This window comes from Somniosus microcephalus, chromosome 6, assembly GCF_052327205.1.
Source record: "Somniosus microcephalus isolate GS21.2 chromosome 6, FLI_Smic_1.0, whole genome shotgun sequence".
NCBI lineage: Eukaryota > Metazoa > Chordata > Chondrichthyes > Squaliformes > Somniosidae > Somniosus > Somniosus microcephalus.
The window spans coordinates 219,153,451-219,165,851 of NC_140992.1; the positions used below are offsets into that span (position 1 = coordinate 219,153,451).

At 41.8% G+C, this 12,401-nt stretch overlaps 1 protein-coding gene across 3 annotated transcripts in view; it reads right to left on the reverse strand.

The window, feature by feature from the left end:
• Positions 1-12,401, reverse strand: part of chd9 (chromodomain helicase DNA binding protein 9) — a 278,889-nt gene that overhangs the window by 261,429 nt on the left and 5,059 nt on the right. For 2 of the 3 annotated variants that reach the window (XM_085991432.1, XM_085991439.1), the window contains exon 2: positions 8,337-8,426. The exons of the other annotated variant lie outside the window; for it this stretch is intronic. The gene's annotated coding sequence lies outside the window, so the exon portion shown is untranslated. The remainder of the gene's footprint in view (positions 1-8,336; positions 8,427-12,401) is intronic. 3 annotated transcript variants of the gene reach the window in all.

Sequence of the window (12,401 nt, forward strand, 5' to 3'; positions counted from 1 at the left end):
TAGAGAATTCCACAGGTTCACCACTCCCTGGGTGAAGAAATTCCTCCTCATCTCTGTCCGAAATGACTTACCCCTTATCCTTAGACTGTGACCCCTGGTTCTGGACTCCCCGACCATCGGGAACATCCTTCCTGCATCCAGTCTGTCCAGTCCCGTTAGAATTTTATAAGTTTCAATGAGATCCCCTCTCATTCTTCTAAACTCCAGCGAGTATAAGCCCAATCGACCCAATCTCTCCTCATACGTCATTCCTGCCATCCCAGGTATCAGTCTGATAAATCTTCGCTGCACTCCCTCCATGGCAAGAACATCCTTCCTCAGATAAGGCGACTAAAACTGCACACAATACTCAAGGTGTGGTCTCACCAAGGCCCTGTACAACTGCAGCAAGACATCCTTGTTCCTGTACTCGAACCCTCTCGCTACGAAGGCCAACATACCATTTGCCTTCTTAACCGCCTGCTGCACCTGCATACTTACCTTCAGCGACTGGTGCACAAGGACACCCAGATCTCATTGCACTTCCCCTTCTCCCAATCTATTGCCGTTCAGATAATAATCTGCCTTCCTTTTTTTGCCACCAAAGTGGATAACCTCGCATTTATCCACATTATACTGCATCTGCCATGCTTCTGCCCAATCACCCAACCTGTCCAAATCATACTGGAGTTTCTCGGCATCCTCCTCACAGCACACACGCCCACCCAGCTTTGTGTCATCTGCAAACTTGGAGATATTACATCTAGTTCCCTCGTCTAGATCATTAATATATATTGTGAATAGCTGGGGTCCTAGGACCGATCCCTGCAGTACCCCACTAGTCACTGCCTGCCACTCGGAAAAAGAGCCATTTATTCCAACTCTTTGCTTCCTGTCTGCCAACCAGTTCTTTATCCAAGTCAGTACCTTGCCCCCAATCCCATGTGCCTTAACTTTACACGCTAATCCCTTATGCGGGACCTTATCGCAAGCTTTCTGAAAGTCCAAATACACCACATCCACTGGTTCTCCCTCATCTATTCTACCAGTTACATCCTCAAAAAATTCCAGTAGATTAGTCAAGCACGATTTACCTTTTGTAAATCCATGTTGACTTTGTCTGATCCTGTCACTGTTTTCCAAGTGCTCTGCTATTACATCTTTTATAATGGATTCTAGCATTTTCCCCACTACCGATGTCAGGCTTACCGGTCTATAATTCCCCGTTTTCTCTCTACCACCTTTTTTGAATAGTGGGGTAACATTAGCTATCCTCCAATCCATGGGAACTGTTCCAGAGTCTATCAAATTTTGGAAGATGACCAGCAATGCATCTACTATTTCTAGGGCCACTTCCTTAAGTACCCTAGGATGTAGATTATCAGGCCCAGGGGATTTATCGGCCTTCAATCCCGTCAAGTTCCCTAACACCATTTCCCTACAAATACTGATTTCTTTCAGTTCCTCCCTCTCATTAAACCCTATGTTCCCTGACATCTCTGGGAGGTTATTCGTGTCCTCCTTTGTGAAGACAGAACCAAAGTATGTATTTAATTGGTCTGCCATTTCTTTGTTCCCCATTATAAATTCCCCTGATTCTGACTGCAAGGGACCTACGCTTGATTTCACCAATCTTTTTCTCTTCACATATCTATAAAAGCTTTTACAGTCCGTTTTTATGTTCCCTGCAAGCTTACTTTCATACTCTATTTTCCCCCTCTTAATTAATCCCTTTGTCCTCCTTTGCTGAATCCTAAACTGCTCCCAATCCTCAGGTTTACTGCTTTTTCTGGCCAATTTATGTCTTCTCCTTGGATCTTATGCTATCCCTAATTTCCCTTGTTAGCCACGGTTGAGTCACCTTTTTTGATTTATTTTTATGCCAAACAGGGATAAACAAATTCTGTAGTTCATCCATGCGATCTTTGAATGTTTGCCATTGCCTATCCACCGTCAACCCTTTGAGTAACATTCCCCAATCAATCCTAGCCAACTCGCGCCTCATACCATCGTAGTTTCCTTTATTTAAGTCTCTGAGTCAACTACTTCACTCTCCATCTTAATGAAGAATTCTATCATATGATCGCTCCGACCCAAGGGGCCTCGTACAACAAGATTGCTAATTAATCCTCTCTCATTACATAATACCCAGTCTAAGATGGCCTGATCTCTAGTTGGTTCCTCGACATATTGGTCCAGGAAACCATCTCGTATACACTGCAGGAATTCCTCCTCCACAGTATTGTTACTAATTTGGTTAGCCCAATCTATATGTAGATTAAAGTCACCCATGATGACTGCTGTGCCCTTATTGCACGCTTTTCTAATTTCCCGTTTAATGCCATCCCCAACCTCCGCATTATTGTTTGGAGGTCTGTATACCACTCCCACTAACGTTTTCTGCCCCATGGTATTTCTCAGTTCTTCCCATACAGATTCCACATCATCACAGCTAATATCCTTCCTTTCAATTGTGTTAATCCCCTCTTTAACCAGCAATGCTACCCCACCTCCTTTTCCTTTTTGCCTATCTTTCCTGAATATTGAATACCCCTGGATGTTGAGTTCCCAGCCTTGGTCACCCTGGAGCCATGTTTCCGTAATCCCAATCATATCATATCCGTTTACCTCTATTTGCACAGCTAATTCAGCCACCTTATTACGAATGCTCCTCGCATTAAGACACAAGGCCTTCAGGCTTGTTTTTTTAACACTCTTGCACCTTTTAGAATTATTATTTACTGTGGCCATGTTTGATTTAAACACTTGATTTCGCTGACTGCCACCTTTGTTTTTCTCCTTCCTTTCTTTTGCTTCTATCCTTGTTTCCCTTTCCTCTGTCTCCTTGCTCAGGTTCCCAACCCCCCTGCCATTTTAGTTTAAACCCTCCCCTAGAGCACTAGCAAACACTCCCCCTAGGACATCGGTCCCGGTCCTGCCCAGGTGCAAACCTGTACTGGTCCCACCTCCCCCAGAACCGGTTCCAATGTCCCAGGAATTTGAATCCCTCCCCCTTGCACCATTCCTCTAGCCACGTATTCATCTGAAGTATGAAGTATATGAAGTATGACAGATGTATGCTAGACATGCATAAATTCATTAACAATACAATGGCCCGTACTTTCTGATAGGAGGCATCCGCACACAGGAAGCCTCCTATCGGAAAAAAATCTACGATCTTACCAGAGGGCTCCCAAGGTGCAGCCATTTCCGATCCTGGGCCTGTCCACAGTCAAAATGCGCAGGGCCCAAGTATCCCAGGGGCGCATGCAGTTCGCAAGCATCCCTGCGATCACGTGAGCCAATAGGAGAAGGGAATCTTCCTTCATACTTTTGACAGATAGAGGTGTTCAAAGTATGAATGGCGATCACCCCCAAAACACATCAAAATTAAAAAAAAAAAAATTTTAAATCACTTTAAAATGAGTTAAAATTACATTAAATTTTTGCTTAAAATATTTAATAGTTTGAAAAAAAAATTAAGTTTTTTACAGGGCTAAAAATAAACTTACTTTTTTTTAAAAAGTATTTTTAAATTGTAAATGAGTGAACAATATATTTTTTTAACTTTTTAAAACTCTTATGCTGGTAAAAGCAGGCCGTAAGATTTCTAAGGGTTTTCAGCAGGCGGAGGTTCTGCAGAAAGTGGAACTCCCCCCCTGCAGGGGTCCTTTTCTGGGGCAGGCGTCCGATCCGTCAAGAGGATTCTTGACAGATCAGAAATGCCAGTTTTCAGCGCATGTGCTTCGCACGCCTGAAACCGGCATTTCCGACGTCCCTACGGGTGTGTACATAGCGCGTACACACCCATAGGCATCAGAAAATACGGGCCAATATTTTAGATCAGACTGGTTTTCAGGTCGCAAAACAGAAATGAAGTGGTGCATGACTTAATTTCATGTGGGTCAGTGTTAGCTTTGCATCCCATACGGAAGTGGCTTATTATTAACTGAGTAGGCTTGATGTGGAGTAGAACATTAAAGCAAAACTCCTAGAATTGAACAATCATCTCGTGCCCAGTCTAAATTGAAAATGGCCAACTCTGAATGAAGTGGGCATACTTGTTTACCTCATGCATTCATTGTTATTGCTGCCAAGATCACAGGCGTGCAACCATGAAGAACAGCACAGCAATGTGAAGCAAATGCTTTTCTTCATGATTAGTCAACTGATATTCAAATAACAACATACAGTGGAAGACATATGGTGTTATTGGACTGACCCGGAGCTGAGCTTCCGACCCCATATCCTCTCCATCACCAAGACCGCCTACTTCCACTTCCGTAACATCGCCCGTCTCCACCCCTGCCTCAGCCCATCTGCTGCTGGAACCCTGATCCATGCCTTCATTACCTCTAGACACTACTATTCCAATGCTCTCCTGGAAAACCTCCCTTCTTGCACCCTCCGTAAACTTGAGCTCATCCAAAACTCTGCTGTCCATATCCTAACTCGTACCAAGTCCCATTCACCCATTACCCCTGTGCTTGCTGACCTACAATGGCTCCCAGTCCCGCAATCGCTCAATTTTAAAATTCTCATCCTTGTTTTCAAATCCCTCATGGCCTTGTCCCTACCTACCTCTGTATTCCCCTCTAGCCCTACATCCCTCAGATATCTCCACTCCTCCAATACAGGCCTCTTGTGAATTCCTTATTTTCATCGCTCCACCACTGGCAGCTGTGCCTTTAGCGGTCTAGGCCCCAAGCTCTGGAACTCACTCCCTAAACCTCTCCACCTCTCTCTCCTTCTTCAAGAAGCTCCTTAAAACATACCTCTTTTTGTCACCTGTCCTAATATCTCATGTGATAACGCTCCTGTGAAGCGTCTTGGGTCGTTTTACTACGTTAAAAGGTGCTATATAAATGCGTTTGCAATGCAAAGGTTGTGTTTATTCTATGATAATATACTGCATTAACTCAATGCTCCAGAAACTACTGGAAATTAACAGAACTTAAATTGCATCAGTTCTACCTATACATAACAGTAAAGTTACAACACACATGGAATGCTGTGTTCTAGCAAGGCTCAAAATTAAGAAATCGCTACCCATGAAAATAGATTCTTAGAACCAGAGGAATGCAGAGATCTGCCAACTCACTCAAGGCCCTGTACTATGTCAGCCTCTTCTGTACAGCATGGAACAAGAACCTCACACAGCAGTGGTGTAGCTTTGTGCCAGCTGCACTATGGTTGCTAGCAGGCACCAAAGGTTCATTACAGCACTTGCCAAATTCCAGAAGCTGGACAGTGATCGAGCGATGGGGCAAATTATGGTACATTTAGAGGCTCTCATTGCGGTTCTGAAAACAAATAGACAGGTTGACTTCACTTTGGTAAACCGACCAACATAGAACCAATGCAAGCTGCCAATGTTCCTCCAGCACCTTAGGTAACAGGTGGAACGTTGGCACCAAGTTAATCAAACTTGACTCAAAGGCAAAAGAACTGGTAAGCATCTATTTGTAGATGCCCCCATTTTTCATGCAGTATGATTTTTGCCACTCCCATTTGCAACATTTTATCTTTCCTGCCTCTTACAAAAGTACAGGATGTTCTTTCAATTCCTTCCTCCCCTCCTAACCACCCCCCCCCCCCCAGTCTCTGCACCTGCTTAATATGTTACATCTCCAGCTTTTTCCAGTTCTGATGAAAGGTCCCAGACCGGAAACGTTAACTCTGTTTCTCTCTCCACGGATGCTGCCTGGCCTGCTGAGTATTTCCAGCATTTTCTGTTATTATCTATTTGTAGAGTTCATTTCAACTTGATATTTCAGATACAATTTGAATTCATTCCAATGTGTATTTGTCCATACAGGAACAGGAAAAGTCAACCTTATCTCCCGCAACAATTACAAAATTTGAGCCCTATTCTAGCATTTGCGACAAGCGATTGGGACAAAGCAGTACCAATTAATATTACTGGGGTGCAAATTCAACTGGAAGTAAATGGATGGATACACACAACTGTGGTTTACTGAAAAATAAATTGCTGCGTGACACTGGGTATGTTATGTCGGACCAATTCACTCAGTGGCTTATTTTTCCAGAGGCGACTCCTGTCACGCACCTTGTTTATGCTACATACCGACTGATGGGTGTTTAATTATGTTATTTTTAAAAAGACTGAGACAACAACATGGTGTTATTCTGCTGGGACATACCATCGCAGAAGACTCAGTCACAGAGCTTCTGTGCTGCAATGCGCTCACGTGGCTGTTGATCAATTCAAGTTGGAGACTGCTATACAGGTTATGGTGCATTAAAAGTAAGTGGTTAAAATTATCCATAATCATAACAACTTTCTAGAAATCCATGTTGTACAAGAGATTAAATAACTAAGTTACAGGAAATTCTGGAGCAAGGACAGATGATTCAAAATGTTGCCATTCATTATGAAAGTGTCACTTCATTTTGGAAAGCTATTTAAACTTAGATTCAGAAGTTGCTGCAAATAAAGCTTCAGTTTAGACTGCACTAAAAGACCAGAAAGCGCAGTGATGAAATACAGCCAGAGTGCACCAGGACAGATATTTACTACATGACAAAGTGGGCCATGATGTATCCATTTTAGTCACAGAAATCAGAGTACACAATGAGACCATTTGGCCCACTGGGCCTGTGCTAGCTCCTTAACTGGAGCTATTTACTCCAATCTCATTTCCCTGCCCTGTGTCCGTTATCCTTTTATTTCCCTGCATCCTTTCTTTATTCTTCCATTTTAAATATTTATCCAGTTCCATTCTAACATGTTATAGCCTCTGCCTTAATAGTCAATTTTGGTAAAGCATTCCAAGTTCAAACAGTGTGAAAACAATGTCTAACTTCCTCTTTCATTCTGATAATAATTCTGAGTTTATGCCCCCTTATCAATTCATTAATTTTTCACTAAGCCTTTCAGAATTTTGAAAATTTCTATTAGATCACTTCCTTAATCTCTATTGCAGAAACAACAGCATCGACTTTTCCAAGCCTATCTTCATTATAATCTCATTCCTGGTATCATTCCAGTAAATCTTCACTGTACCCTTTCCATGGCTCAATACCATGTCGTCTCCATGTGTGGCCTAAACAATGTATTGTACAAATCCAGTATCACTTCCTTACTCTAGAAGATTAAGGGAAGATCCGATAGTGCTCTTTATAATTATGAAGGCGTTTGATATGGAAGAAGGTGGAGAAACTGTCTCCACTTCTGGGGGAGTCCAGAACAAGAGGGCATAAATAAAAGATAGGCACTAACGGATCAAATAAAGTATTTAGGAGGAATTTCTTTTGACAGAGTGTGCTGACAATGTGGAACTCACTGCCACATGGTGTGATTGAAGCAGAGAGCATTGACACGTTTAAAGGGAGGCTCGATGCATACATGGAGAAGGAATTAGAGGGATATAGGTGGGGTAGTAAGAGGTAATTAGAGTGGGAAAAGGCTCATATGAAGTATAAACACCAGCATAGATCATTTGGGCCAAATAGCCCATGTGTGTGCTCTAGATTGTATGTAATTCATTTCCACAGCATTATGTGCAGTCAAATACAAGGGGAAAAGAATCTTACTTAATCGATTTGATATCTTTCATTATTACAAAACCCTTGGAATAAAAAAGACATACAACAGTGGCTTGTGTAAAAATAAACTGGAGTGATTTGGGCCTACTTAACTCACTTATCCATTATGTACCCAGCATCACATGGTGGTTTAAATTTTGGTAAACCACCAAGTTCTGCAATGCATTGTCTATAACTTTGCTTGTGCAAAGGTTTATCAGTTACAGTTCTGACCAGACATATTCTCAATATCCTGACAGAAGTTTAATCACAGAATCACAGAAACCCCACAGTGCAGATAGAGGCCATTTCGGCCCATCGAGCCTGCACCGACACATATCCCACCCGATCCCCGTAACCCCACGTATTTAATCCCCCTAACACTAAGGGTCAATTTATCATAGCCAATCAACCTAACCCGCACATCTTTGGACATTTAATTCCAGTCATTGGTTAGTGTTGCATTTTGGGAGAAAGGTAGTACTTCATTTATTTCAGTTTACTCCAAGACTATAATGGTTAAATACTATAGGCTTCCAAAGGCTCAAATTTTACTTTATCACAAATTCGAACAGTCTGTAGAAAATAATTTTGCTAGCTTGTCTGTTGCACAAGCAAGCATATTGAAAACACACAAAAGGAAAATCAGCACCCTTCTCAAATCGTTGGTCGCATGCCACCTTCTCAAAATTCTACAATAGAAAGAGGAGCCAGCCATTCTGCCCCTCGACTCATTCAATTAGATCACGGCTGATCTGTATCTCAACTCCATTTACCAGCCTTTATTCTATATCCCTCGATACCCTTACCTAACAAAAATCGATCCGTCTCAGTCTTGACAATTTCAACTGACCCAGCATCCACAGCCTTTGAGGAGGAAGTTCCAGAGTTCCAGTACCCTACAGCGACATAGATTGGCTACATTTAGTGCACGGTTTAAAAAAAAAATCCATTTGCTGATTTCAAATCTTAGCTTCCATTATAGTTTGTGTTCAAGAAAACTTTTGAGGTTTAAAAACTTTCATTTCAGCACAATGAAGACAATACGGTGTAAATGCTTAAGAGTTGAAATACTCAAATCTATTATAATATGATGGAATACATAGGATACAAGGGCACCTAAAGCATCTGTTGTCATAAAGCAGGTCACAAGAGGAATTCAGGATCAAAATGGCTTTTAAAAAGAAATACTGGCGACGGTAGTTTTTCTTTTAAAGTTGATACTCAGTAACGGATACCAGAGTATTTGGTGGGGCAGAGAAAGAGATTTGCTTGCTCATCTTGTAATAACTTCCCGTAATCTTAGTACAAAGGCATCAGTTCAGTCTTAATTTATACTAAATCAATAAGTGTGTTAAATATAATTTGTTCTTAAACAGAACATGCTGAAGAATACTGGGATAACTAATTACAAGCAGCTTGCCGTTCTTGTTATTACCAACTTCATCACTTATTCAACTTTTAAGCTACATTGCCAGAACCAGTTTCCCAATATTAATCAGCAGCTAGTGTCAAATAAGGTACAAATTCTGACTTGCTATCAAGATTTCAGAAGCTTTGAATCAAGAGAGAAACTGGTTAACAGTGGGATGGATGTTAGAAACCTGCATAAACAAAGGGACAGGAACAGGAGTAGGCCATTCAGACACTCGAGCCTGTTCCGCCATTCAATTAGATCATGGCTGAACTCCACTTACCCACCGTGGTTCCATGTCCCTTAATACGCTTGCCCAAGAAAAATCTATCAATCTCAGTTTTGAAATTTCAATTGATCTAGCCTCAACAGCTTTTTGGGAGGGGCGGGGGGGGGGCCTGGGGTGCAGAAAGAGTAATACCTTGGAGTGGAAACCATCAGGTTCTGCAGATCTGCCAATCTTCAGTCTCAGTATGTTCTCCATTGCCATTATTTTTACTTATATTAAATCTAGTAAATTCTTCCCCTTGATTTAGTTTTACTCATATCTCTGGTACTTTATCATCTTCCTCTACTGTGAAGACCGATTCAAAGTAATTATTTAGCAAGTCCGCCATTTCCTTATTTTCAACTGCAATAATCATCTGTGTTTGTCTTTAAGGGCCCCACATCCTTAGCCACCCTCTTTCGATCAATATACTTGCAAAAAATGTTCATTGCATGTTAAACATAATCCTCGAGGTCACATGCAATTACATCAGTTTTATAGGGACGTTTCCCAATGAATTTTAACGCTGCTTCTAATCCCCAAAATCAGTTTTATTTCAAGTACTCGCCAAAATAACAAGCTCATGGGAAAAAAAATCAATTTTGGTTTGTTTTAAAATGTTACGTTTAAAAACCACACTTTACTAATGATTACTCTCACCCACCCTGGATAAATGCAAGAAAGCATATCTTTCTCTCAGGTGCACAAATAAGGGTTGCACGTGAGGGTTTCCTCGCTTCAGCTCTCCTGTTTGCAGATGACACAAAGCTGGGTGGGCGTGTGTGCTGTGAGGAGGATGCAGAGAAACTCCAGTATGATTTGGACAGGTTGGGTGATTGGGCAGATGCATTGCAGATGCAGTATAATGTGGATAAATGCGAGGTTATCCACTTTGGTGGCAAAAACAGGAAGGCAGATTATCTGAACGGCAATAGATTGGGAGAAGGGGAAGTGCAACGAGACCTGGGTGTCCTTGTGCACCAGTCGCTGAAAGTAAGCATGCAGGTGCAGCAGGCGGTTAAGAAGGCAAATGGTATGTTGGCCTTCGTAGCGAGAGGGTTTGAGTACAGGAACAAGGATGTCTTGCTGCAGTTGTACAGGGCCTTGGTGAGACCACACCTTGAGTATTGTGTGCAGTTTTGGTCGCCTTATCGGAGGAAGGATGTTCTTGCCATGGAGGGAGTGCAGCGAAGATTCACCAGACTGATACCTGGGATGGCAGGAATGACATATGAGGAGAGATTGGGTCGATTGGGCTTGTACTCGCTGGAGTTTAGAAGAATGAGAAGGGATCTCATTGAAACGTATAAAATTCTAACAGGACTAGACAGACTAGATGCAGGAAGGATGTTCCCGATAGCGGGGGGAGTCCAGAACCAGGGGTCGCAGTCTAAGGATAAGGGGTAAGCCATTTAGGACAGAGATGAGGAGGAATTTCTTCACCCAGAGAGTGGTGAACCTGTGGAATTCTCTACCACAGAAGGCAGTTGAGGCCAATTCATTAAATATATTCAAGAAGGAGTTGGATATATTTCTTATGGCTAAAGGGATCAAGGGATATGGGGAGAAGGCAGGAACAGGGTACTGAGTTTGGATGATCAGCCATGATCTCATTGAATGGCAGAGTAGGCTAGAGGGGCCGAATGGCCTACTCCTATCTTCTATGTTTCTATGTTTCAGTCATGTGGAATGTAATGTTATGCTTTCTTGCACTTAACCAGGGCAAACATGATTAATTCATTAATAAACTGATTTTATATAATCTTATCTTCTAAAACATTTTTCAGGTGATTATTTCAAGTACACTGGAAACTAACCAGAAAAACTGTGGGTTCATGCAGCTGTTGGAGAGAGAAAAAAAATTCTACAACAATATGGTATTTATACTTGTGAAAATATATTTGGTGGCTGGCTACCTGTACAGTGGCTACAAACTACTACATGAAAGGAGTGTCTGCCACTTTTAGTCTAATCTGTTTCCCCCCCCCCCCTTACTGCTCACTCAGCCAAACCTATAAACTGATGGATTACAACTGAAAGGTCACAAATTATAAAATTAAGTTAGAAAAACAGGAAGTATACAATATTACTGTAAGTTCTAGGTATTAGTAAATGGAAACATTTCAAAAGACAAGCTTTCCACTTAAGGTATTCAAGATGATAATGTCACAGGTAGAAGGAATCAGGGTAAAGAGCATTTGTAGGGACTTGACCAACATTACCTAACTACCGAGTACTGCAATATGCATAACGGAATGTCTAACTGGCTCATTTCCCATTGACTCAAACTACTCAGACTTTAGTGTACTGGATTACAATACCCACAATCCTAAGCGCACAGCATGTCCAGTTTTGAAAGTCTAGATGTTGCATGTGTAATAGATTGCTTTGATAGGACTGTACACTATAAAACTAAGAATAGTATATTTAGGCGCAACCATATTTTAAATATTCTGTCCAATTTTGGTCCCCAGAATTGCTTGGAAATATGGACTCCCTATAGCAATTATGGGGACCAAAATTAGCCAGAACTGTTTAAAAAATGGAGTCCCTAGAGAAAGTACAGAGGAAGGCAACCAAAATGATATCTAGTCTAGGGCTCTTAGCTGTCACGATAAGCTCCCCAAGTTGGGGCTATCTTCATTTGAGAAACAGAGGTGATAGGATTGCAGTTTCTAACATGAGAAGGGACTAGATTCTGACCAACCAGTTGATTATTTGGGATAGATAGGGAATGGGAGACTAGGGACAGAATTAGAAAATCTCTGATCTTGGAAACAGTTCTTTTCAGAGAATTATGAGCCTTCTGGAACGGATTGCCAAAGCATGTGGCAAGTCCAGATTCCATTTAGAAGGAAGCTGGACAAGTCCCTCAGAAAGGAGAACATTTCTAAAAGGTAAATTGCAGGGTCACTGGATATAGGACAATTCGTGAATTATCATGGTCCCCTACAGCTTGCTTGATTTTCTTAATGGGTCGGTGAGGTATTCCCAGTTTTCCCCCCAAATTGGATAACTTTTTTTTGTTCCATTCCCCCAAGAGTTTGCATGACAGGAGAATGAGGCCGGGGGGCGGGGGGTTGGAAGAAACAAGGAGAATGGTCACTACTGTACGAGGCTGCGCCACTTCTGAATGGAGCAGGCTTGATTAACAGATGGTCTTTTTCTGCCTTTTTCCATTTGTTCACAAAT